The sequence below is a fragment of the Rattus norvegicus genome, chromosome 8, assembly GCF_036323735.1.
Source record: "Rattus norvegicus strain BN/NHsdMcwi chromosome 8, GRCr8, whole genome shotgun sequence".
Lineage (NCBI taxonomy): Eukaryota > Metazoa > Chordata > Mammalia > Rodentia > Muridae > Rattus > Rattus norvegicus.
This window is the reverse complement of record NC_086026.1, coordinates 65,660,251-65,686,786: the sequence shown is the minus strand read 5'-3', so window position 1 is coordinate 65,686,786 and position 26,536 is coordinate 65,660,251. Positions and strand designations below refer to the sequence as shown.

General features: G+C 40.4%; 1 protein-coding gene across 11 annotated transcripts in view; it reads left to right on the top strand.

The window, feature by feature from the left end:
* Peak1 (pseudopodium-enriched atypical kinase 1) overlaps positions 1-26,536 on the top strand; it is a 214,701-nt gene that overhangs the window by 28,982 nt on the left and 159,183 nt on the right. For 5 of the 11 annotated variants that reach the window (XM_006243115.5, XM_039081465.2, XM_039081462.2 and 2 more), the window contains exon 2: positions 16,235-16,298. The gene's annotated coding sequence lies outside the window, so the exon portion shown is untranslated. Of the gene's footprint in view, positions 1-16,234; positions 16,299-18,981; positions 19,099-20,927; positions 21,158-23,778; positions 23,834-26,536 lie in introns of all 11 variants that reach the window. The other 6 variants (XM_017595643.3, XM_006243116.5, XM_039081466.2 and 3 more) reach the window with 4 other exon arrangements.

Here is a 26,536-nt window from a genome sequence, read left to right as displayed (position 1 = left end):
TGGATTTTGTCAATGCCATACTTTACGTAAGGTATAACACATTATTTAAAGATTAATGTTAGATTAGTGGGACAGAGTTGAAATTAGGTAAGCTTCTGTCATTGCTATTCTTTCCAGCATTGAAAAAATTAGTCTTTGTGTTTTTAAGTGCTCTGATGAAGGTGCCATGTTGTGGAGTGGGTCTGAAATCCAGCTAGAAAGCAGTTGGTTACTCCTCTTACTCTAGTGCCACTCTTGCACCTGTGGGCATACATAGTGCCAAGTCAGCTCTTAATTGTAGGTCACAGAGGTCATAGTTGGCGATTACATTTGCCTCTCTGGCATGTCTAGTAGTTCACATGCTATAAATGCTACCTAGTAAGGATGGAACTTCCAGGTCAGTAGCAGCTTGATTTCTCCATGTTCTGTGACTCAAGTATGAGGTGTGTTCAGCAGAAGTATCTTGCCATCAAGTTCTAGAGCGTAAACGAGCAATGGCAGCAGCCCATAGTGTTTTGGGGATGTTTGTGCAACCTCACTGACCAACAACTCGGAAGTAACCCATATCTGGCATTGAGCTTTTTGTTAGCATATTGTGAGCATTATCATTCTGTTTAAAAAGAGAGTTTAAAATAGGTACATATATTTAGGGACCTTCTGAATAATAGACTTTCATATGACTTTTTCAAAAGGTCCTTAGTGGGGTTGGGGAGATAGATGGCTCAGTGTTTAAGAATGCTCATCATTCTTACAGAGAACCAAGCTTAGTTCCCAGCGTCTATATCAGTTGGTTCATAATTACCTGTAACTAAGCTCCAGGGCATCTGACACCCTCTGGCCTCTGCAGGCATCTGCAGGCACATGATACACATAGAGTCACAAAGGTGGATACACACATTAATTTAAAATTAAAAAGGGACAACACTTTAATTTTAGGGATCTCCGAAATTACATACAGGATGTCTGAAAGATTATTTCCCTCCTGGAAAGTAAATAGCTTAAAAATGTTATATTACCATTTTTTAAGTTCAAAATTCTTGTTATTGACCTGGCATGATGGCATACACATTGATTCCACTACTCCAGAGGCAGAGGCAAACAGATCTCTGTGAGTTTGAGGCCAATCTGGTCTATATAGTGAGATCCAGGGCTACATAGAAGGATCCTGTCTCAAAAAACAAAAACAAAAGCAAAAAAGAACAATACAAAATTTTTACTAAAGCTATATATTTATTCATGTTTTACCTGCACACTTGTTTCCTTATGGCTTTTTAAATGATTCTGTTGTTTCTTTAGTAATGTCCTAACTTGAGTATAATGTAATACATATTTAATCAATGACCTTCAAATAATTATTCTACATTATTGAACATTTAATTATTAAATTATAAAGATAACTTAAATTCTGATTTTATATGCTCAGTAAATTTCTGTGATTAGAAAATTCTCTAGTGGTGCTCTATTTTATAATTAATATACTAGGTAAAACTAATTAAAAGTATTTGGAGCCCCTAGCAAAATCTGTAATTAGACATGCTGTTTATAATTAATTGACTCTTCTCATTATTACCTTTTCCTTCTCCTGAATTAATCACTTATGTTCTTCTTTAGTGATACTTGTCTTCTTGACTGAGACACTGATGAGAATTCTGTGATCACTGTGGATGGTTAAAAGAATATTTAAAGTCTGGGCAGTAGAGGCCCATACCCTTAGTCCTAGCTCTCAGGAGGCAGAGGCAAGTGGATCTCTGAGTTTGAGGTCAGCCTGGTCTACAGGGCAAGTTTCAGGACAACCAGGACTACACAGAGAAACCCTTTCTCAAAAAAAACTTAAAAGGAAAAATAAAATTAAACTTTGCTTAAAAACATAAAAAATTAGAGTTATATACTCTATAAAGTAGCATATTGAAGATTTTTGTCCTTGTTATCAGACTAAGAACTTATTTCACCAGAAGCTAAAGGCAGCGTAGAAAACAGGTAGACATGGCCATTTTCTTCTGTAGTTTTAAAGGATCTGTAGTTTTCTTATAAATTTGGCGAGTATCTATACAACTTTGACAGGATTCCAATGGTTCTTGAGTCATTGATAGGTCTGGTACGCCCTCATTTATCATGGCAAAGAACTAAAAATGTATTGTAGTAGACTATGAAAAGGGCAGTGCTCCTTGCTTTGGATATAAAGAACAAGAGTATAATTTAGAGTGCTTACCAGTCAGTGCAACAGAGGCACCACCTAGCAAGATGGCCCTAGCACTTGATCATGGTTTTGAAGAAGTCAAAGTTTTTCAACCTTTATTCTATGTCATGCTTTCTTGTTTGGTTCCTGGGTTGTTGTGGTGGTAGATCATGCTTTCAGCAGCTACCTGAGAGCTTGTGGGACACGAGGGAGTGACACAACCAGACGACATTACAAAGTATTTAGGTACTTCAGGCCATCTCTTAAGTATACCATCTTAATGCTAGCTTTGTCAGGAGGAGTTCAGATACTATTTGCAGAGAGTGTGCCTTCTATTAGGAGACAATTACAGCTAGTTCGTGAAGTACTTAATGGAGGTCTGTAAAAAGTACACAGGGTAGATGAAGCTTGAATCTTTAAAATGAGTGGAACTTGATCATCATTTTAGATGAAATAAGCCAGCTTCCGAAAAGCATGTATTGCACATTTTCATTTGCATAAAGAATCTAGGTGGTTTTTTTGTTTTTGTTTTTGTTTTGCATGAGAGCAGAAAGGAGACTATTAGGAAGAGGAAAAGAAAGTGAGGGAAGGCAGGGCAATAAAAAGGTAATGAGGGATGTGAACATGATCAAAATATGTTAACATACATGCATGAAAATGTTCTGGAGAAGGGTTGGTTGGTCGGTCTATCTATCTTTCTATCTACCATCTATCTATTTAGATATCTATTTATTCACTGCTCATCCTCTGTCTGGCCTGGAACTTGCTGTGGAGACCAGGTTGGCCTCAAACTCAAAGAGATTCATCTGCCTCTGCATCCAAGTTGCTGGAATTGAGTTTTTTTTTTTTTGAAAACATTAATGAATGTATTGATAAACAAAAGCTAGACAACTATATAGGGCAAGAATTAGGAGAACTTTTTTCAGGGTGTAGTAACCAGTGAGACTTCTGTTCTGAGTAAAATTTTGCCAAATATGTTTGAGGAGATTCTTAATGAATTGGGTTGAAGGTAGAAAGATAAAGGCCTAAGGACATGAAAATGTACAGTGAGTTAAGAGATGACAGGAACAGTAGAACATTATCTTAGTTGTTGTTGTGTTTTGAAAAGACACCATGAATAAGGCAGCTTTTAAAAGGAAGCATTTGATAAGGAAAATGCTACAATTTCAGAAGCCTAGTTCTTGATCTTCATGGCGGGAAGCATGTCAGCAGGCAGGCAGGCAGGCAGGCAGGCATAGTGCTGGAGCTGTAGATGAGACCCACATTCCACCCACAAGCCCATGACAGAAAGAGAGGGAGGGAGATTAGGAATGGTATGGGCTTTTGAAGCTTTGAAGACCACTTCAGTGTCACACTTTCTCCCACAAGGCCACACCTTTTATTCTGCCCTAAACAGTTACTGACTGGAAAACAAACTTTCAAATATGTGAGTGTATGTGGTCTATTCTCATTCAGATCATCATAAAGGTCAAAACACTTTTGGACATTTGCTTTTTAAATTGGATAAATGGCACCACCCAGTGCTTTTGAAATTGCTTCCTGGGCTGGAGACATGGCTCAGTGGTTGAGAGCCCTGACTGCTCTTCTAGAGGTTCTGAGTTCAATTCCCAGCAACCACATGGTGCCTTACAACCATCTGTAATGGGATCTGATGCCCTCTTCTGGTGTGTCTGAAGACAATGACAGTGTATTCACATACATTAAATAAATAAGTCTTTAAAAAAATAAAAATAAACTGCTTTCTTTTGGTCAGAGAGCTACCGGAGTGTTTGATATAGAAGTTTCTTCAACTGTGTCCAATTCTTTTTACCTAGGAACCGTAGGGACTGTGGAGATTTGTTAGCTTTCAGGGCTGTACTAAGCATCAATAGAGCAAGAGTGCAATTAAAATCTCTTTGGTTCACCAAGAGGCTTCTAATGAGCAAACAGATTGAGGATGCTAGTTTTTTAATGACATCAAACTGTTGCCTGTAAGGCTTTTTGGCTGACATCATGAAGCTAATTTTGCTTAATGGCTATGGAGGCCTACAAATTCAAATGTGCAGAAAATGCAGTAAATAATTAGCCTGTCAGATTCCGGGTGCCTGTCATCTTTTCTATGAATAGCAGCTTTTGTTTCCAGATTGTCAGAAGCAATTATGTGGACCCCTTCAAGATTGTATTTGTATATGCTGTATAATTTAATTCAAAGCCATCTAAATATAGCAGACAGCAACAGCAAAAACTGCATCATCTTCTACTTTAGGGGTTGGGGAACACATCTCTGTACATCTCTTTTATTTCAGAGAACTTTGGGAAAATGTCAGACATCTGTAGCTGTGTAGGTTCTGGTTTCATTGCCAGAATGACTCAGGCCCTTGAAATACAGTAAAGCAGTGGTTCTCAACCTTCCTAATGCTGTGACCCTGTAATACAGTTCCTTGTGTTTGTGGTGACTCCAACCATAAAATTACGCTTGCTGCTTCTTCATAATTTTAATTTTGTATTGCTATGAATTGTTAGGTAAATATTTGGTATGCAGGATATCTGATCTGTGGACCCACATTAAAAAGGTTGCTTGACCTCCCCCAGTGGGGTCATGACCCACAGGTTGAGAACCACAGCAGTCATGTTATGGAAAATAGAGAAAATGTTTTCCCTATGACTCTATACTAGTTATATGCCAACTTAACACAAAATAGAGTCACTGGAGAGGAGGTATCCTCAACTGAGAAAAGGCCTCCTTCCATTAAGATCAGGCTGTAGGTGAACCTGTAGGGCAGTGATTCTCAATCTTCCCAATAACTGTGAGCTTTTCATACAGTTCCTCATGTTGCAGAAAACCCAATTATAAAATTAGTTTCATTGCTTCTTTGTAACTGTAATTTTGCTTTTGTTAAAAATTGCAGTGTAAATATCTTTGGTTTTTGATGGTCTTAAGTGACCCCTGTGAAAGGGTCTTTTTCCTCCAAAGGTGTAGTGACCCACAGATTGAAAAATGCTATTCTAGGGCCTTTTCTTAACTTAGTGATCGATGTCGAAGAGCCCACCCTAGTGTGGGTGGTAACCATTCCTAGGTTCTATAAGAAAGCAGGCTGACAAAGCCATGAGGAGCAAGTGAGTAAGCAGCACCCCTTCATGGCCTCTGCATCAGCTCCTGCCTCCAGGTTCCTGTCCTGTTTGAGTTTCTGTCCTGACTTCCTTCAGTGATGAACAGTGATGTGGAAATTAAGCCAAATAAACCATCTCCTTCCCAGGATGCTTTAGTCATTGTGTTTCATCTCAACAATGATAACCCTGTAAGACATTGACAATTTAGCTTACTGAGTCATCTGAAAGCATCTTTTCTGTGCTAGAATTTGTGTGGAATATAAACTGAGCAAGTGATTGTTCTTCTGTCTTCCTCCCTTTCTTCCTTTCTGTTTTATTTTGAGGCACTGACTCTCCGTGTAGTCCTGGCTGTCCTGGTGCTTACTATGTAGACCAGCCTGACCTAGAACTCACAGAGGTCCACCCGCCTTTGCTTCTGAGTTTTGGAATTAAGGGCATATACCACTAAGCCCAGCTGCAAGTGATGTTTTTCTAAGTACCTAATTAGGAATTTTCTCTTTTGAAACTAAGTAGTGAAAATGGTTGTCTTGGTGTGTGTTTATATCTAGTGTTAAAGGTGACAGTAAAGATTTGAGTTGCTAATGGTTTGTTTCAAAGATGGTTTTGAATAGGAGTGGTTTTAGGTTTTCTGATAGCTTCATTTTTAATCATCAACATTACTTATCATTTATTTCCAAATAGTCTAATTAGTAAAGACTATTTCCAATGAAATGTGTATCATATCCCAATATTATTGGGCACATATTTAGATAGCATTGAATTAGATTAGACTGAAAGGAATATCAGTTGTTACCATTTGTAGCATAAATTTAGTCAGTGAAAAGGAAACTAAAGTATTCAGCATGTGAAAAACTTAGCCTTTTTGATGTGCTTAATGTTATAAAAAGAATAGTTGAACCTTTTTTTTCTAAATTTAGAGAATACTTTATTAGTTTTTGTAATCAAACCCACGTAGATAAGACCTTACATATTTAATACAGTGTGTTACCCCTGTACAAATGGAAAAAACTTAAGTTCAACATTTCTAGACCAATATGGCTGTTAATTTCTGTACAGTGCCAACTCAACACAGTAAACGGGGATACTTTTTTCCAAAGTTGACAGCACAGCTAAAGTTTCCAAAAATTCAAATTATATATCTGTATATATATATATTTATATTTATATAAAAAGACCAATAATAGCAGTGTGTTATGCATCAACAGCAGCAACAGCTTTTCCAGGTTCTGCAGTCATCTGAACAAAACTGTAGAGACATCCAGCACACTCCATTAAAAAAAAAAAAAAAGTAAAAAAACAAAACCCGAGAAAACAGCACAGTTCTGTTACTCTTGTGGTACCTGACACCATTTTTTTTTTAAATTAGCTTCTCAATCATCATCTGGAAAGAAAACATTCTGAGCAACATCATTAAAAACAGCTCTGATAAAGCACGGTCACTACTACGTATCATAAAGCAGGTACAAGCTATTTTACATCCACAGAGGTATGATACAGTACTGTCCTACATCTATAATACTAGAGGATACAATTTAAAAGGCATTATTTGAGACTTGATTCTACTTTTCCAGCAGAGGGCCCAAAGGATGGTGTGACACAGCTTTGTAAAGAAACATACTCTAGACAGGATTTCCTTTCACTAGTGGCACAGTTCTAAGGATTCATTCTCTCCATGAATGTCAGCTAAAACCGTTATTAAAAAAATGAAATATCCCTAGAACAAAACCGTATAACCACCAGATTCACATGAAGATGACCTAGTGGAGAAAAGCTGGACCTCACCTTATCAACAAGCTATCAAATCTGTTATGTTTAAACAGTGAGACCTCCAAGGAAGGAGATGCCAAGTAGTGCTTCAAAGCTTCGGACCACAATCAAACACAGCATCCTTTTCAACAGAAGCAGAAGCTCATCTGAATATGCTCAAGGATGCTGACATCAACATTTAATCATCTCCTCACTCATCCAGGAAGAAGGGGAGATCAGTTACTACTGTACTTTATTGTGTTCAACCAAATCACCATGTTACAAAAATAGCAAGCTGCCATAATAAAAAATAAGGCTCTTCTATCCAGCACCAGATAGCATCATTTTACTTTCAAGCCTAGAAATTGCACACTTGTATATAAACCAACCGAAGATGAGGATTGAGAGTTCATCTTGGTGGATTTTTCCTTTGATGAATATGAAGTGTCCTTCCTTATCTTTTTTGATGACTTTTAATTGAAAATTGATTTTATTTGATATTAGGATGGCTACTCCAGCTTGCTTCTTCTGACCATTTGCTTGGAAAGTTGTTTTCCAGCCTTTCACTCTGAGGTAGTGTCTGTCTTTGTCTCTGAGGTGTGTTTCCTGTAGGCAGCAGAATGCAGGGTCCTCATTGCGTATCCAGTTTGTTAATCTATGTCTTTTTATTGGGGAGTTGAGGCCATTGATGTTGAGAGATATTAAGGAATAGTGATTATCGCTTCCTGTTATATTCATATTTGGATGTGAGGTTATGTTTGTGTGCTTTTCTTCTCTTTGTTTTGTTGCCAAGATGATTAGTTTCTTGCTTCTTCTAGGGTATAGCTTGCCTCCTTATGTTGGGCTTTACCCTTTATTATCCTTTGTAGTGCTGGATTTGTAGAAAGATACTGTGTAAATTTGGTTTTGTCATGGAATATCTTGGTTTCTCCATCTATGTTAATTGAGAGTTTTGCAGGATACAGTAACCTGGGCTGGCATTTGTGTTCTCTTAGGGTCTGTATGACATCTGTCCAGGATCTTCTGGCCTTCATAGTTTCTGGCGAAAAGTCTGGTGTGATTCTGATAGGTCTGCCTTTATATGTTACTTGACCTTTTTCCCTTACTGCTTTTAATATTCTTTCTTTATTTTGTGCGTTTGGTGTTTTGACTATTATGTGACGGGAGGTGTTTCTTTTCTGGTCCAATCTATTTGGAGTTCTGTAGGCTTCTTGTATGCCTATGGGTATCTCTTTTTTTAGGTTAGGGAAGTTTTCTTCTATGATTTTGTTGAAGATATTTACTGGTCCTTTGAGCTGGGAGTCTTCACTCTCTTCTATACCTATTATCCTTAGGTTTGATCTTCTCATTGAGTCCTGGATTTCCTGTATGTTTTGGACCAGTAGCTTTTTCTGCTTTACATTATCTTTGACAGTTGAGTCAATGATTTCTATGGAATCTTCAGCTCCCGAGATTCTCTCTTCCATCTCTTGTATTCCGTTGGTGAAGCTTGTATCTACAGCTCCTTGTCTTTTCTTTTGATTTTCTATGTCCAGAGTTGTTTCCATGTGTTCTTTCTTGATTGCTTCTATTTCCATTTTTAATTCCTTCAACTGTTTGATTGTGTTTTCCTGGAATTCTTTCAGGGATTTTTGCGATTCCTCTCTGTAGGCTTCTACTTGTTCTCTAAGGGAGTTCTTTATGTCTTTCTTGAAGTCCTCCAGCATCATGATCAAATATGATTTTGAAACTAGATCTTGCTTTTCTGGTGTGTTTGGATATTCCGTGTTTGCTTTGGTGGGAGAATTGGGCTCCGATGATGCCATGTAGTCTTGGTTTCTGTTGCTTGGGTTCCTGCGCTTGCCTCTCGCCATCAGATTATCTCTAGTGTTACTTTGTTCTGCTATTTCTGACCGTGGCTAGACTGTCCTATAAGCCTGTGTGTCAGGAGTGCTGTAGACCTGTTTTCCTGTTTCCTTTCAGCCAGTTATGGGGACAGAGTGTTCTGCTTTCGGGCGTGTAGTTTTTCCTCTCTACAGGTCTTCAGCTGTTACTGTGGGCCTGTGTCTTGAGTTCACCAGGCAGGTTTCTTGCAGGGGAAAAGTTGGTCCTACCTGTGGTTCCAAGGCTCAAGTTTGCTCGTGGGGTACTGCCTAAGTCCTCTCCGCGGCGGCAGCAACCGGGAAGATCTGCGCCGCTCTTTCCGGGAGCCTCCGTGCACCAGGGTTCCAGATGACGTTTGGTGTTTTCCTCTGGCGTCTGGATGTGCACCGAGTGCAGTCTCTTCTGGTTTCCCAGGCTTTTCTGCCTCTCTGAAGGTTTAGCTCTCCCTCCCACGGGATTTGGGTGCAGAGAACTGTTTATCTGGTCTGTTTCCTTCAGGTTCCGGTGGTGTCTCAGGCGCAGGGGTCCTGCCGCTCCTGGGCCCTCCCCTACGGGAACCCAGAGGCCTTATATAGTTGCCTCTTGGGCCAGGGATGTGGGCAGGGGTGGGCAGTGTTGGTGGTCTCTTCCGCTCTGCAGCCTCAGGAGTGCCCACCTGACCAGGCGGTGAGGTCTCTCTCCCACGGGGTTTGGGAGCAGAGAGCTGCTGCGGGCCGGGATCCGCGGGTGTGGAGAAGAGTTTGTTTGATTTTTGCAGGTGCATTGCATTTTTATCTTAATAAAGGTTCAGAACTCAAGTAGAAGTGGTTCAACTACTTTGAATACTGGTAATTTGCATATTAAATATAAGGGTTTTAATAACTTAAAGTATTTATTTTGGGTCCTTGCCAGCTGACATGGCCTACATGTCTGTGGGTCTGCATGCAGATTTGCGTGCTGTTGCTGGTAGTAACGGAAGACTCCAACAGGCACAAGCAAGTAGATGAGGTGGTCGGCACGAGAGTCATTGTAGATAAGAAAGGGGTCAGGAAGAGAACAGAGTTCTCAGGTGACCAAGCAGATGCAGGTGCTGGTACTTGTCATTTTGAAACACGTGCTGTCAAACTGAAGAAAAGGTATTGCTGGAAGAACTACAAGATAATGTGATCAGGATCAGTTCATTGTTATTGTTGGTGGCAGAATGATGCTGCTGACGATGATGATGTTGACAATGATGTTGATGATGTGGTATGTCTCTTAAGGTAGAGCCATTGAAACCAAAGCCCACTGATGTGGAATGTCTTCAAAACTTTAAACTGTGTCATCAAGCTTAGTTAGGATTTCTATTGCTGAGAAGAGGCACCATGACCACAGCAATTCTTAAAAAGGACAGCATTTAGTAGGGGTTGGCTTACAGTTCAGAAGTTGAGCATGGTGGGAAGTATGGTGATGCACATGGTGCTGGAGAGGTAGCTGAGAGTTCTACATATCAGCAGGCAGCAGGGGTGGGGGGAAAGCAGGCAGACAGACAGAGGGGAGGAGAGAGACAGAGAGACAATCTTGGTATTCTCTCCTTGATATCAGTCTGACGTTACTTACTTGCTCCTTGTGCTATCTAACTCACAAATAATCTTGCTTGTGTGTACATTTAGCTGGGAACTTGACTGCTTACTTGTTTATTTATGTGAAAAATTTTATTTGTTTGTATGTGGGTGTTTTGCCTGCTTGTATCACATACATGCAGTACCACAAGAGAGTGCCATATTCCCCTGAGTTACAGATGGATGTTACCTGCTGTGAGGGTGCTGGGAATTGAACCCAGGTCCTCTGAAAAAGCAGCTAGTGTTCTTAACTGCCATGTCATCTTTCTAGCTCCTGTTTTATCTCTTTATAAAATACTTAATTAGTCCAGAAGCCAGCAAATTCTTGGTAAAGGATCAGATATAATTTGAAGCTTTGTGGGCACAGAATATCTATATCACATACTCTTATTCTTTGTTTTTAGTGTATCTTTTACCTGCGTGTGTGTGTGTGTGTGTGTGTGTGTGTGTGTGTGTGTGTGTGTGTGTGTATGGGACTGTAATGGTCCAGGATCACACAGGAAGGGTCAGAGAGCTTCAACTTTGGAATCTTCAGATGGGAACACCAGGAGTTGACTCCCTTCCCCCTCCCTGGCACCGTGAAGCCAGCTGCCCCACCATCAATCCTAGTCAGAATTTATTATCCTGACAGGAATCAAGCTTCACTCCTTGTTTGACTATATGAAGTTCATAAACACACACACAGCCTACAGCCCCTGAGTATGCAGATGAAGCATCTTCCAACACCCCTGTTCTGGCCAGTTATACATGACCGCACCACAAACCTTGTTCCAGAGACCCTGTCTATCTCCCCAGGGGCATAAATGCCTCTTTCTTACCCTGCTCCATGATCAAACTGAACCAGTTCTCTGAAGCTTTCCTGGGTGTGTGTTCCAAGGTGGTGCCTGACCCACCGGTCTTAGCTAAACTTTTCTCCCTCCAGTTCAGCCTGGTGTGCAACTACCCTGCTACCTCAAGGGAAAGAAGTGGACATGGGGCGGCATGTATGCACACCACATATATGCCTGGTGCCCACAGAAGCCAGGAAAGAGAATCAAATCCCCTGAAACTGGTGTTAATGGCGGTTAGGAGCCACTGTGTGGGTTCTGGGAATCAAACTCTGATCCTCTGGAAGAACAGAAAGTGCTCATAACTGTTGAGCCGCCTCTCCAGCCCCTTTTTTTCATATTCTTATTTGTCGACATTTTTAAAATGTTGAAATCATCCTTCTCGCAAGATCCTGACAAAGCAGCCCATGGGATAGATTTGGACTCCCAAGTTGTAGTTTGATTTCTGATCTAGTTGCGTATTTATGACTGAAGTGAACTCCTACAGAATTTAGAAACCAAAACTTGGCCGTTCATGATTTCACCTACTCTCTTCTTCACACCGTTGCGGTTGTTGTTGTTACACATTAAGCTTTTTTGATGATAATTTAAAAAACATCTTAATCATTGAGCGGCTTCTAGCCTTGTTAGCTTCCAGCTCTTTATAGATACAAGTGAGTTCTTTGCTTGAAGTTTTGATTATCTCCTCTCTCCCACATTATCCTCTCATTTCCTTCCCACTGAACCCTTCCCTTTCCCAACAAACCCCTTCCTACTTTCACGGGTGGATGAGATTATTTTAGCAAAGGCTACACTCGCTACTGAGGAATTGACTTCCCTTCCCTCAGCAACCTTAAATGCCTGTAGTTTTTTTTTTTTTTTTTTTTTTTTTTGGTTCTTTTTTTCGGAGCTGGGGACCGAACCCAGGGCCTTGCGCTTCCTCGGTAAGCGCTCTACCACTGAGCTAAATCCCCAGCCCCTAGTTTTTTAAGGAGGGATGGAGCCTGATAAGCTCCTCCCCCAGGCATACAGGAGTGTTTGACAGGTCTAGTCTTGCTCAGGTCTTGTGCAGTCAACCATACCGTTAGCTCAGTAGCTGTGCCATGTCCAGAAGGTAGAGTTTCCCAGCACTCCTCCCCAGCTTCCATCTCTCCTGTTCTTTCTGCCCCCACCTCTGGGATGTCTCTAAGCCCATAGGTGTCCTGTTTAGCTGACCATTCAACAGTCACGGATTCCTATCACTTTGAGTCTTTGTATTCACTACTGCCCAATACAAAAAGAACTTTTTCTGGCCAAGGCTGAGCTCAGTACTAACCTGTGTATATAAACATAAATATTTAGAGGGCAGCTTGATAAACATTACTTAGCCAAACATGTATAGTTGGTTCCTCATAGGGCCCATTTCCTTTCCAGCTATGGGCTTTTGACCATATATTTACAGTGTCAGAGATGATTTCCTCCCCTCAGAATGGGCCTCAGATCCAATTAGAAAGTTGGTGGTAGTCATACCTCTTGTGGGTACATCTTGTCTGACAGGTTGGTATTGTTGCACACAGAGTTCACGGTGGGGTAAGACTTGATGACTTTTTTCCCCCAACAGCTCACTAGTATCGTGAAAGATAGCCAGCAGGGAGAAGGCTTCCGGCTCAGTTCTAGCTTAATGGCTCTGTCTTGCAAAAGTAGTGTGTGGTGTCGTGGTTCATCATTAGGGCCTTATTTATCATCTGTTTCCGGTGGGGAAGCAAGAGCAGTGGTAGCCAAGGGCTTGTATTGTTTTGGGACCCTCATGAACCTCCCTGACCCTCCCTCAGGAAAGTTCCCATACCCAGCACTGGGATCTCTGTCTAATAACCTACAGCTACTGGAAGCAACATTAGCTGCCCATGTGGGATACTTCCATTTTCTTTTTAATTGTCTTTTTAAATTGGCTTATGAAGTGGTAGGTCATCATAGGATCTTTTTATACATCCTCAATATTGATTAATTCTTCCCCTTACCCATTCCTTTCCCTATCTCCCACCCTACTGCTTATTTAAAAGAAAAGCTGGAAGAGAGGTTACTGGTTTAAAGGATTGACTCAAGTGTTTGTTGTCTGTATAGATAGTGAATGCATATGAGTATGCAGGTGTTTGCCAACGTACATGCATGGGGAGGCCAGATCAGGAGATCGGGTGGCCCCCCTGTTGCTGTTGGCCTTATTACCCTGAGGCAGTGAGCTCTGACTTGGCCTGTTTCTGCCCCTATATACTGTGGTCATGGGCACATGGAGCCATGTCAGCCTTATGTGGATGCTGGGGATTCTAATTTGGGGCCTCATGCCCGCAGAGCAAGTGCAGAGCTAGTGGCTAAGAACTCACTGGCTAGCCTTCTAGCCCAGGGTTTGAGCTTTTTAAGGTTCTCGTTGACTATTACAAATTGCTTTTCAGAAAGATTTTTACTACTTTACATGATCAAGAACAGTACACAAAAATAGCCTTTATATGTATTCTAAATATATTATATTATTTAATTTCATAGCAGTCAGAACAGCCTATGTTATGCTATAGTAACAAGCAATTCCCTCAAATCTCTGTGGCTTATTACAACAAATTTTATTGTTTTTTTTTTTTTTTTTTGTACCTGCCATTTATATCAACGGGGAGCCTAGGGTTTGTTTTTTTTTGTTTGTTTGTTTGTTTTTGTTTTTGTTTTTTGGGTTTTTTTTTTGAGTCATTTAGTTAACAGTCATCTCCACAGATTTCATGTGTACTGTCAGTTGCTTCTCTAATCCCAGTGGAAATGTGTTGTTCTTCTCGTTGTGTAGTGGCTTAAAGTTCATACCCAAAGATGTACCACTTAGCAGTAACATAGGCTTGATACTGAACTTGAAGAAGGTTCCGAGGTGCAGTCTTACCGTGAGCTGAAAAACATATTTTGTTTTGTTTTGTTTTTTACTTTTATTTATATGGTAGGGAGCTCAAGCATGCCATTGTGGACATGTGTAGTCAAGGACAACCTAAAGGGGTCAGTCCTCTCCTTACTCTGTGGAGGTCCCAGGGACTGGACTCAGGTATCAGGCTTGGCAGCATGTACCTTGAACCATCAAGTCATCTTGCCTTGAAGCTTAAGACGGTCTGGAGCTTCATATATGGCCAGCATTTTAAAAACAACTCTAACTTCATGGACAAAAGATGATGCTAGCTCATTTTAATTTGATTTCTTTTTTTGCCAGTATAAAATAGAATTGTGTTTCCTATTTATAAGACTTTTATGTTCTTTTTAATTAAGATTTTACATATAATATGCTATTGGCTTACTTTTGTGCTTCATAGTTTTCAAATTGTTTCTGTTGTTTGTTTGTTTGTTTGTTTGTTTTTGTGGACATGATGGCCACCATAGTGCTAGTACACTATGTACTAAGTACACTAAGTACAGAGGCAGTTGCTGACTTTTCTCCTGAGGATTGAAGCCCATACAGTTTTATCATAGCAGTAGGAACACTAAGACACAGGACTTGCTACACTAACACAAAAACTCAAGCTTGGCTCCCTGGCATCCACATAAAAGAGCAGATCAGGGCCACAAACATACCTGCAACCCCATCTTGCAGGCAAAAGCAGGTGCATCCCAGGAGCTCATAGCCAGCTACCTGTGAGCTCCAGGATCTGTGAGAGCTCCTCTCTTAAGGTAAAAAAGAGTGCTGATAAGGGCACACAACATACTTCTTAAACCATACCAGCTTGCATACGCATGTGCACCCACACAGCTTTAATGATGAATATTATCATTAACATTTAATTAACAAGGTAGGGAATGTAGCTCAGAGGTGGAATGCTAGCTTTAGCATGTGTAAGACCCTCTTTTCAATTCCTAGCACAAAACATAACATTAAATAATCAAAGGCAATAGAAAGTCAGACATTTCTTTCTTGTTTTATTTTGAAAGAGAATATTTTATAGCTTTTAAACTTATATCTTATAAATCCATCACTGAGAGTATCCAGGACAGGAACCTGGAGGCAGGAACTAGAACAAAAGAGTGGCTTCCTAACTCCCCATAGCTTGTTCAAGCCTGCTTTCTTATAGCTCCAGGATCACCAGCTAGTGTCACACCACTCACAGTCGGCTGGGCCCTCTCACATCAATTATCAGTAATGAAAATGCACCACAGGCTTGCCCACAGACAAGTCTGGTGGGGACATTTTCTTAATCAGAAGTTCCCTCTCCCCAAATGAGTATGGATTATGTCAAGTTGATATAAAACTAGCCAGCACATGCTCTGACTCATCTCCCCAGACTCAAGAACTCTTAATTTTGGACTTGGTTCAGTCTTCTAAAGGACATTGTGAGAGCTGAAGGGACTTGAGACCCCATATGAGCAACAGTGCCAACCAACCAGAGCTTCCAGGGACTAAGCCACTACCCAAAGACTATACATGGACTGACCCTGGGCTCCAAATTCATAGGTAGCAATGAATAGCCTAGTAGGGGCACCAGTGGAAGGGGAAGCCCTTGGCCCTGCCAAGGCTGGAACCCAGTGAACGTGATTGTTGGGGGGAGGGCGGTAATGGGGGGAGGATAGAGAGGGGACCACCCACATCGAAGGAGAGGGGACCACCCACATCGAAGGGGAGGGGGAGGGTTAGGGGGATGTTGGCCTGGAAACTGGGAAAGGGAATAACATTTGAAATGTAAATAAGAAATACCCAATTTAATAAAGATGGAGAAAAAAAAAAATCCATTGAGACCCACCTGCATAGAAGTAGTTCATGTAAAAGAAGAGACAGACATTGACAGAGATACAGACTCACCAGGTCTTCTATATATCAGTGTATGGATGACAAGGAATCATCAGGGTGTGAGGCCAACTAAAAAAAAAAAAAACATTGTGATCACAAAAGAATTAGGGAGTAAATAATCAAGTTAAAGTTTCCTTATGTGAGGAAGTAAGATGCCAGCTCAGATATAGTTTCATTGACCATGTTTTTTTTTTTTTTTTCTTCTTTTTCATTTCAGGTGTCTATCCAACCCAAGTCTTATGCTGTAGTTGTTTCTTGGTGATTTGCCTAGAAAACCTAAGGTGAGATATTTATGAATGTATCTGGCATGTTATATATAGTTTATAATGAGAATGAGTTGCTTGTGAAAATTAAAGGTGGTAATATCTTTTCCTAAGTGTTTCAATAGGAAGCAAAACTTTTTTTGTAATGCTACGTTGTGGTCTGAATATTTATAGTTTGTGGCTTAGTTTGGGAAATAAACTGACTCCGTTGCTAAGATACGTTGGAGTATTGTTTCTTTGCCTTCTCTACTTGAAAATGGAGTTAAGTATATGCTGCTGATCTGACACACTGAAGGAAAATTGTGGCATTAGCGTAATGTTAAATAATCAAAGGCAATAGATGGCTTTAATTTTTCAATTTATACTTACATATTGATTTATAGACAGTTTCACTATATATCTCTGGTTGACCTGGAACTGCCTTTGTAGGCCAATATGACCTGAATTCACACAGGTCTATCCACCTGCTTCTTGCTTCTGTATGCTGGAATTGAAAGTGTGCACCATCACACCCTAATCTGATATGTTTAAAGACAAACCCTCTACTAGTTAAGTCAGATTGAGACAATTGCTATTTTAGTAGGCCAGTTGATAAAGAGTTTCATACAGCTCTAGTCCTTAGACTCGATTACTTTCCGTAATTCTCTCTATTGGCCTTATGTAATAAGTGTATCCATTAGTGTGCTAATTGGTTTCCACACACAGTTTTTGTTTTACCGAACACTTCTGTAGATAACATTCTACTCTAAAGACAATACTAAAGTCTTGTCTGTTTTCTTACCTGGCTTGGCTTTAGTCCTGTACATTTCCAAATTTTCTGTTTAAAAAATGGTTGGGTGTAGGCTGCAGATGGCAGGCCCCGCTGGTGTAGTACTTACCTAATGCTTACAAAGCCCTAGGTTGCCTCCCAGCACGACATTAACTAAGCTTGGTAGGCATGCCTGTAATACCAGCACCTGGAGTAGGAGACAGGGGGACCAGAAGTTCAAGGTCCCCTACCTCAAGAGCTTAAGGCTAGACAGATTAATGCATGAAACCTGGTCTCCAAAGTTTTCCTTCACCTTCATTTGAAAACTTTGAAGTTGACCATTAAATCTCTAGTCTAGTCTTTCTACCTGGAGTCCAGCTGCTCCAGGCCATTCTTGTCACTGTCAACATGATATTTTTTTCCTGTGATATAAATGCCAGCCTGCCTGTCTGATTCTCAGAATCCTTCAGTGCCTTTGGATTGCATAATATTTTAGATTCTTTTCAGAGAACATTGTAATCTAGTCTTTCTGCATGTTTTCCCCCAACTCACTAGTGTCCTAAATATGATTGTTTCGTTCATAACACTTCTTTACGGAGAAATAATTTAGATCTTATGAAACTGACTCACTTAAAGTATGTAGTTCAATACTTTTTGTTATATTTAGAGACCATCACCACAGTCTAATTTTGAAATATTTCAGTAATAAATCACAGTCAGTATTCACTCCTGTCGGCTTCTGATATGCATGCTGGCCGCTGATCCATTCTGGACGTTTCTTTCACATTCTTTAAGGTTTCAGGGTTCATTCATGTTGTAGCATATGTCAGTACCCCATTACCTTTTGTAGCAGAGTGATGCTATATTCTATTGTTTATATTAGATCCTGGGCTAGAGAAAGACCTTCTGGGTAGTCAGCTTTTTATTTTTAGTATAGAATAGAGTTTATTCAGGGCATGGGGAGGGGAGTTAAAAGGGTAGTAGGGGCATGGGTGGGGAGAAGAAGAGGAGGAAGAAGAGGATGAAGAAGAGGAAGAGGAGAGGCAGGCCATGGACATGTGGAGCGAAGGGGGAAGGTAGTAGAGAGAGAAGGGACAGAGTGGGCAGAGGGGAAGAGCAAGAGATGAGCAAGAGGAGTAGTCAGCTTTTTAAAAAGGGTTAGAATAAAATCCTTTAACCGTTTGGCTGAATTGGGTTAGACAAGAGGCTGAGCCTGTGAAAGTGTAAGCTCCTGCTGTCAGGCAGCAGCATAGAGGAGGTGGCCCATAGGAAGTTCTGTGGATCCAGGGCAGGCGAAGGACTGATAGATGAGATAAGAGTGGAAACAGGCTGAGGGAGGCCTCGGGACCAAATCTTTCGTATTCCCTGGCTTCCGGGGAGTGGATGTCAAAGGACCTGCACACTGAGGGCCACAGAGAAACTTCTGAATGATGGCATCTGATCTAGAAATGCAGCTATGCTTCAAAGCTTGGTCACTGTGGGGCATGTGGTGTGGCATTACCCCTGCAATTCCCTTCAGATGCTGCAGCCTCCTGACTGTGGTCAAGTCAGGTGAAAAGAGCAAGAATCCTGTGGCCAAATGTCAGGGCTGTGTGCACAGCCGCTTACCAGGGTTCAGTGCCTTTCACTCATCTTCCCTTTAGTCCTAGAGGATCACATACTGTCTGGGAAGCGGACCCAGGGCGTTCTGGGATTCCAGGGAGGTGGAGAGTAGCCTCTGGGAGTGAGGCTCAGTAGCACTTCCTTTGGTGCTCAGTACTGCTACTACTTAGAAGAGATGTGGCCCTCGAAGGAGGCCTACTCCTGTGATCTAAAGGAAGCAGTGGGCTAAGAATCTTCCAGTAGGCCTGCCAGGCTATATTGTTCTGAGCTTTTAGAAATTTTAGTCTGTCTTTTTGTTGTATGTCCAGAAAGACTTCCTTAAGTTTGTCTGGTTTTCATACTTGTACCCAGAACCTTTCGGTGTGTCATGTATTCTTGGAGATTACATTCAAATCTCTCACGTTACCTGTGGAACATCTCTTGTGATCACCGCTGACCTTTTCTTCCTACCAAGTCTTGCTTTTGCAGGTAGGTTCGCTCTTCTACCTGTACAGCTTTGCACACAAGTACCAAGCAGATGTCTGTTTTCTTAGTGACTTGAGACACATCTGATAAAATGTGACTTAAGTGCTGTACTATTCAGTTGGCTGGCTTCCAGATTTTCTTTTAATCAGTTTCCCAGCTGCCTAATAATGCCGTATTTATAAAATAATTATTGTGTGAGAGTAAATCATCTTGACTAAGTAGAGGAACTGATTGACCTATTTGCAGAAGAATTAGCTTAAATTCTGAGTATGAAGTAATGGAAGGACAATTTAAAGAGTTGATTAAGAAACGTAAAGTATATGAATAGCAGAGCCATTGATGCTGGAAACAGCAAACTTTTTGATTATGATAAAATACCCAGAAAGTCAGTACCCAGCTGTAAGGTTGAAATCTATGAATAAGCACAATAAAAATGATTGTCTACTTTGTCTTAAGCTAATAGTAATTAAAGTTTCAGTTTGGAAAATGTTCTTAAAAAACTTGTCTTTGGAAAATTATTCTGTTTTGGGGGGTGGGGATAATTCAAGACAGCTTTCTGTATAGTCCTGGCTGTCCTGAAACTCACTCTATAGACCAGACCTGCCTGCCTCTGCTTCCAGAGTGCTGGAATTAAAGACATATGCCACCACCGCCCAGCTTGGTACTTTATTTTTATAATGAACATTTTTGAATTGAGAAACTGATTGATTCTGCTAAACACAGCATGGGACTGTATCCTGGGATGTGACACGATTATTGATTGAATAAACCACTGCTTGCCGAAGCATTTTTTCTTTGTGTACTCAGTTATGTGTAAGAAAGGCTTTCAGTCACTGTTTCAGGAGGTGGGAGGATGTGTCATAGGTTTTAGTCATGATTCCAGTCCAGCAAGCTGACATTTGGTGACTTCCGTGTGCTCCTGAGTCAGCCATATTGTGAAGACCAGTTGGTGTGTACATGAGAAAGTGCTGAATAACCGGGCTTCCGGATTCAGAGCTGAAGCAAGCTCTTAGCTCCTTCTCTGCCAGGCTGGCTAAGCGCAGTTACCGTTATGTTCAGTTCTTATAACTTAGAATACAGAATTATTTTCCTCTTTTGTTTACCCTCGTTTCTCTTGCTGTTACACATGTTGTCAGATGGTAAGACCAGGTTCCATTAATTTTCACCTGTTTTGTTTCATTAATAATTACAATGAGTCTAATGTGGTGGGTGGTGGTGCCTCGTTTTCCTATTGAGGGAAATGTGAGGGAAATTACTGAACTTCCACATGCAGAGTATGATGCCAGTCATTATTCATGTTTCTAAACACATGGCTTAGGTGAAGACCTATTGCCATGTACCTCAGCTAAGGCAAGCTTTGATCTCCATTTCCCCCCTTTGCTTGTTCTCAGTAATGGTTAATGTCTAAACAAAATGGTATTGTAGAAAAATGTATGTTTGATAGCATAACTTGGAAATTTTAACATTACAGCACCATTAAAATGTCGTGTTAATATTATATAACGTAGAGTCTATATTTGGGAATCCTTCAGTGCTGTAAAATGTGGTTGTCTTTCAAGTATGATAGCTAGTTTTCTCTTTTAAGTGTTTATTAAGTTTTAAAGTCAGCATAACAAGTAGGTTGCACACTGGCATTCATATACAGAATGTCATTGTACTTTGTTCTAATTAATCCCCAAGCTAATGTTTTTAATAGGTATAGCTTATTTTTAAGGCATAGAGCTGTTTATTATATATACTTATAAGCCAAATAAGCTTTTTTTGTATAACACTCTTTTTTTTTAATTGGATATTTTATTTATTTACATTTCAAATGTTATCCCCTTTCCCAGTTTCTCCTCTGCAACCCACCCATCTGATCTCCACTCCCTCTGCTTCTATGAAGGTGCTCTCCTACCCACTTCCTACCTCACCACTCTGGCATTCCCCTACACTGGGGCATCGAGCCTTCACAGGACCAAGGGCCTCTCCTCCCATTGATGCCAGATAAGGCCATCCTCTGCTACATATGCTGGAGCCATGGGTCCAAGCCAAATGGTTCGAGCATAGTGGTTCCCAACCTGTGAGTCACGACCCCTTTGTGTGTGTGTGTTCAAATGATCTTTTCACAGGGGTCACTTATCAGATATTCTGCATATCAGATACTTACATTATGGTTAGTAACCATAGCAAAATTACGATTATAAAGTACCAAGGGAAATAATTTTATGGTTGAATGTCACTACAAGATGAGGAAATGATTAAAGGTTGCCATATTAGGAAGGTTGAGAACCACGTTTCTATCAGGAAAATGGGTGAATAGTGTTCTTAATTTGTCCAGATGCAATGGCTCATGCCTGTGATCATAACACTCCGGAGGCTGAGGCAAGAGGAACCTGAGTTGGGAGCTTGTCTGAAAGAAAGATTTCCATTTACTTCATAATTTAGGAAAGGTGTTAAATGGGGGAAATGTTTCTACATTATCTAAACATTTGTGTTAGTGCGTTTTTATAGTTCTCTGGTTTATATTAAATAAGAAAAGCCTCTGAAGTACCTGAGAGGTAGTTGTCAAGAAGAATTAAGACAGTAGACAGGAGTGTTTGCTTCTGTCTGGATTTCATCCTGATGCTGCCCTTGAAGCTCATAAGCTCCCTTGTTCAGGCACAGGCTCTAGATACTGATCTTACTTGGAATTCTGTTCCTTTCAGGGTGAATGACAGGACCCTCACACTGATCTTTTCTGACCCACAGCCTTCGAGTCACTGTTTAACGTGAGGTTCTCTTTTTTTCTGTTAAAGATTCCCCAGTGGCCATAACTGTGTAGAATTGTGTATCAGGAGCTCGTTTTTCATAGTTGTAATTTTTCCCCCAAGTGATGACTTTGAGATGGTTGTGGTACTTTGAGGTCTTAGGTGCTACTGTTCTTAAAAACACCAGAATCCACGAGACTAGAGCAGTGCTGACTTTCTTTTCTGTCCTGTGAACATAGAAAGTTTATTCCAGCTTTAGAATCATATACTACCATCCTTGTAGGCAGTAGTTTTCCTCAGCCTGTTGATTGCTGGATCTTTCCCATTTTAATGTCTGTTCTTCAATGAGGTTTCCGTGTTAGCTCACGAGAAATGAGTGCACCCACCCTGGTTTGTTTCATGACTTGTGTATTTCCTTAGCACCTAATCACTGATTGTTGTTTATTTTGCATTTATCTCTCCTGGCACAAGGGACAGTGTGCCTTACTGCTGTATTCCTAGGATCTGAAACAGTATCTAATGTAATAGTGAACCTAGTAAATGATTTTTAAGTAGCCAGAGAATGAATGCATTTTCTATTTGTTATGTGTGGATGCTTGCTTTCTTCTTTTCATTTCTGTGTATCTTCATTCCTTTCTTTCCAGGAAAGTAAAACCTATTATTGTTTTCTTCAACTGTTTCTGTATCTTTGACTTTTTTTTTCCTGTTGTTTGTTATTCTTTCCCTAGTAAGGTTATTTTGGAGGAAGGGAGAACCTTATAGTTCTCAAACTCTTGAGAAATGACTGTTTCACTCTATCCACTGATGTCTGGGTGGTGTCAGAGCTGGTACAGTGTAGTCAAAAAAGCGCTGAGCAGACAAGAAAACTGACTGCTCACATCTGTTTCCATCCTGCTTGAGTTGGCCTTTCTCCCAAGGGCTTATCCCTGTCAGTTCAGCAAAATGAAACAGTCTTCTCACAAACACCTTTCTGATTCCAGGTTTATAAACTAAGCTAAAATGTAGCACCAGAACAAAGGAGAACAGTTTCCTGCTGCTCCAACTTGAGTCAAGACAGCAGCGTGTGTTCTCATGGGAGATGCCACTGAAACTTTCGTTATGTCAAAAGCTTAGCTTTAATGCATTTATCAGTATTGGTAAGGAAAGTGACAATTGCTCAAAATAGAATTGTGATTCTGTGAGCTTCTGTTTATGCCATAGACCTTCTGTTTCTTAAGTTAACTTTATGGAAAAGAGAAGGCATTTTTGATTGAAAGTCATTTGGTTTCTGGGCTATTTTGTTCTTCCAGCTGTTATTTCATTCAATAAAATTTTCCCTCTCCCTCTCTCCTGTCCCTCTTCCCCTGTATGTGTGTTGCATGCATGTAAGTGTGTATATGCCCGTGTCCATGAGCAGTCGCGTGGAGACCAGAATGGGATGTTGGGTGTTATCCTCTGTCATTTTTACTGTATCACCTTGAGTTTTTGTTGGACTAGCTGGCTAGCAAGTTCTCTGGATCCTTCTGTCTTTGCTCCCTAATATGGTAGGTGTCCAGGTGTGCATAGGTATGCCCAACTTTTACTCGTGTGCTTGGGATTTGAGCTCAGGTTCTCAGGTTTGTAGAGCAAGCACTCTTTCCTACTGAACCATCTTCCCAGCCTCATGGTTTCCTTTGATATATTATGCCTCAATCATGATGGTGCGCCATTATCAATGTATATATACAGGCTTTTAAAATGTATTCAGGTAAATAATACAGTTCTAGTATATAAGTTCTGGCATGCCTCAGTGATATCAAATGTGCTTGTTCACTTTGATCCATTTTAATAGATTTTACTTGAAATGATTCTCAAGTTTTGAAATATGCTTCTTTTAAAGTTGATATCCATTCAATATCCTCTTTTTAAAAATCCTTTCTTGAAGCTCAAATTTATGTCATTAAATTCTATTTTTTTTTTTGTTTTAAAAATTAAGAGGAGCTCCCTGCAAGATGAGGGCACTAACAACTGTCCTTTGTGTGACACGCAAGGTAAGAAGCTGTCTGCTTGCCTAATGAGTGACCAAAATCACAGTCAGCTCACTTAATCGGAAAAATTGTCAAGGTGTACTATTCTTTTAGATAAAAGGTTATCACTAAAAAAAAAGTTATTTCGCCTAATAAAGTCCATTTATGAAGTGCTCACAGCCAACTTCATGCTGTAAGCTTTTCCTTTGATATCATGGGCAAAGCAAGGACATTGTATTCTGAATCCTAACCGGAGGGATCACAGAAAGTAAATAAAATTGATCCAAGCTGGAGAGGAAAAAGTAAAATTATCTATTTCCTATAATATTAACATTATTATAGGAAGAAAATTCTAAGATTATGCAAACCATTGTTAGAACTCACGAATTCACCATATTAGCCCACAGAGTAACACATTTCTTTTTTTTTTTTTTTTTTTGGTTCTTTTTTTCGGAGCTGGGGACCGAACCCAGGGCCTTGCGCTCCCTAGGCAAGCGCTCTACCAACTGAGCTAAATCCCCAACTTCAGAGTAACACATTTCTATACACTAGCGGTGCAATCATATGGGTAGATTTTACTAATGAGGTAAAAAATTTAAACACTGAAAATCACCAAGTACTGTCAAAATAAAGACATCACTCACGTCTTCTGTTTATGTAATGGAGATAAATTACCTGTTCATGAATCTGAAGGCATTGATACAAAATAACTTATAGAACCAGTATAATACCTATCAAAATCCCTGTGAACATTTTTCCTGAGACAAAAATTCATCTTAACAGCATGGAATCTCAAGGATTCTGAAATATAATCTCATAATAATAACGAAGGATAAGTCTCACATTTTCTAATTATTTAAAAACTTTAGACTGACTGAAGATGACTAAGTGGGCAATGCTAGTGCTTCCTGTGCAAGCCTGAAAACCTGAGTTCTGGGCTCTGTGCTTGGCATAAGCTAGAGTCAACAGAGAAAAGGGAGCCTCACTTGAGAGAATGCTTCCAGAAGACTGGGCTATAGGCGAGCACATAGGGCATTTTCTTAATTAGTGATTAATGGAGGATAGTCCATCCCATTGTGGTTGGGGCCACCTTCGGCTGGTGGTCCTGAGTTCTATAAAAAAAGCAAGCTGAGCAAACCATGAGAGCAAGCCAGGAAGCAACCCTCCTCCATGGCCTCTGCATCAGCTCCTGCTTCCAGGTTCCTGCCCTCTTTGAGTTCCTGCCTGACTCCTTCAGATGATGATCACTGATGTGGAAGCAAAACAAAAACCCTCTCCTCCCCAGGTTGCTTTGGTCATGATGTTTAACCATAGCAGCAGTGACCCTAACTAAGGCATCCTTAGAGCCCATTTTAAAATGGTAGATGCGGTGGTTACATATCTCTAATCCCAGCCCTCCTGTAGCAAGATGAAAGGCGGATACAGACTTGCCTGGAAGCTAACAGGTCAGACAGCCCAGAATGGGCAGAGTAGCAGAAATGAGAGAACCTGCATCAACAAAGTGGAAGGAGAGAACTGACTCCTGAGAGTAGTCTGTCCTCTGACTTCTTTATGTGCACATGACACACACATACACAACTGCACTCAGACACAATTCCACACATATGCACAATAATTTTTTAAACTGTAGCAAAGCTATAATCAAATGGTGTGGTATTGGCATAAAGACAAATGTATGGAGTGGTGGAATAGAACAAAAGCCAAGAAGTAAAACTTTCTATATGTCAGGTGACTTCTGTATAGCAAGAGCTTTCCTGGGGAAGGTCAGGTGGATTTGTTCATGTTTTCAACAAATGATTGAGAAAACTGGACATCCAAACATAAGACTTGAAGTTGGAACTTTACCTAATATTAAAGAATAGCCCAACACAGCTTCAAGAGCAGGATGTAAGAGCTAATGGAAAAGTTTAGAAGAGATTAGAAGAGACAGCAGATACAGTTCTCATGTCAGCAGGGCGGGCAGTGATTTCATACTTCCAAAACCAGAGGTGGTAAAAGAAATACGGGTAAGTTGGACTTCATTAAAATTAAGTGAAATGACCAACAGTGTAAAATGACATGCTAAAAAGGAGGAGGAGGAACATTTGTAAATCATAGATTTAATAAGGAATTAATATCTAGAAGGCATAAAGAATCTGGATATGTTAGGAATACTCAACGGTTTACAGTTGGGCAAAATCAGAGACTAGGAATCTTGTTTTATAACACTGTTGACTCTCTCACCCATGCAGATGGGTGCTCATTCGTGATAGGAAAACATTAATAGAAGAATGGCAAGGGAACCGTAGCAAACCCCTGTTGGAGTGGCTGCGGCTCACTGCCACTAACTAGCCAGCATCAGGAGAGAAGCCATGCCAAGCTGCTATAGAATGTGTATCATTACACCACTGTACGATTTAAATCTTATTATCTGCCTGTCATGAGGTGAGCTCTGTCTGTAACACATGATCTCTGCACATAGTTTGCTTTTAAAAACAGCATTAGTTTTGAGATTTAGAGGGTTTTCAGAGCATAGAATGCATGCTTTAATGAAGGTTAGTTTACAATAGGTGTTAATATTTTTCTTTTTAAAAACGATTTTATTGTTTATTTTTACTTTATGTGTTTTGACTTTTTGCCTGTATGTACGCCCATGTGAGGGTGTCAGATCCGCCAGAAATGGAATTACAGACAGCCTCAAGCTGCCATGTGGTTCCTGGGAACTGAACTCAGGTCTTCTGGAAGAGC